The following is a 1,293-nucleotide window of genomic DNA, read 5'->3' as shown; positions in this document are numbered from 1 at the left end:
TTTATTAGGGGCTCATACAACTTTTATCACAATCCATACATACATCAATTGTGTAAAGCACATTTGTACATTCATTGCCCTTATCATTCTCAGAACATTTGCTTTCCACTTAAGCCCCTGGCATCAGGTCCTCATTTTTCCCCTCCCTCCCCACTCCCCGCTCCCTCATGAACCCTTGATAGCTTGTAAGTTATTATTTTGTCATATCTTGCACTGTCCCCCAAGGAGGAGGTTATATGTAGATCCTTGTAATTGGTTCCCCCTTTCCAACCCATCCTTCCTCGACACTAAAACTTTTTACAGAGTAGAAAGCCCCATCTTTCTTCCTCAGAGCCTCTGGTTATTTCAAACTGCTGACCTTGCAGATTGCAGCCCAACACATAGCCATTCTGCCATCAGGGCTCCCACTATGGGTGGGATACAATGCCCTTAATCCTGGCACAGCCCTGATATAATATCTGGGAAGTTCCTCTGAGGTGTGGCCTCCAAAAATTTTTACTTCCAAAAGCTAAAAGGAGAAACAAAGGACCTATTATCATCAAGAAAGCAGAGTCAGGAATGAAATGTGTCCTTTGGACCCAAGTCCATATGCTGAGAACCTCCTAGATCCAGAGGGAAATTGTTGCCTACATATATGGGGGCTTTCTGAGGAATGCTGGGCCTATAGATGCTGAAAGAATCGAGGACCTGCCTTCCAAACTGAACCAGCAGAGAGGAAGTCTTCTCCTAGACTCAGCACTATGAATTCAGAGTGTTAACCCCCTAAGCCATGAGAGAAGATTCATTCGTGAAAGCCAGAAATGAATGAATGAATGAATGAATGAGATCTATCAGTTAATATAACTGCAAAACCCAGTGATAATCTGCAACATTCAATCTTTAACCTACTCTGACACCAAGCATTTCTCCCAAGGCACTCTACTTCTGTACTGGGTTTGATAATTTATTGCAATGGCCAAACAGAATTCAGAGACAATATCTGAGATTATGGGAAGCTAACATGCCCTGGTGGTATAGTGGTTATGAGTTGGGCTGTGATCTCCATAGTTGGCTGTTTAAAACTACCAGTGATCCATGGGCGAGCGACCGGGCTACCTACTCTCATAAACTAGTGATCATGACCATTTTTTCATGTGTTTGTTAGCCATTTGAACTTCATTTTTGGTGAACTATCTGATCATGTACTCTTCCCATTTCTTGGGCCGTTTGCTATTTCCTTGTTGAGCTGTTGTAGAGTTCTGTAGATTTTGGTAATCAGACCCTTGTCCGATGTGTCATTGATAAAAAAAAAAA

The sequence above is a fragment of the Echinops telfairi genome, unplaced genomic scaffold, assembly GCF_000313985.2.
Source record: "Echinops telfairi isolate 266 unplaced genomic scaffold, ASM31398v2 ScPeMD7_10;HRSCAF=50, whole genome shotgun sequence".
Classification (NCBI taxonomy): Eukaryota; Metazoa; Chordata; class Mammalia; order Afrosoricida; family Tenrecidae; genus Echinops; species Echinops telfairi.
Note: the sequence above shows the minus strand (reverse complement) of the source record.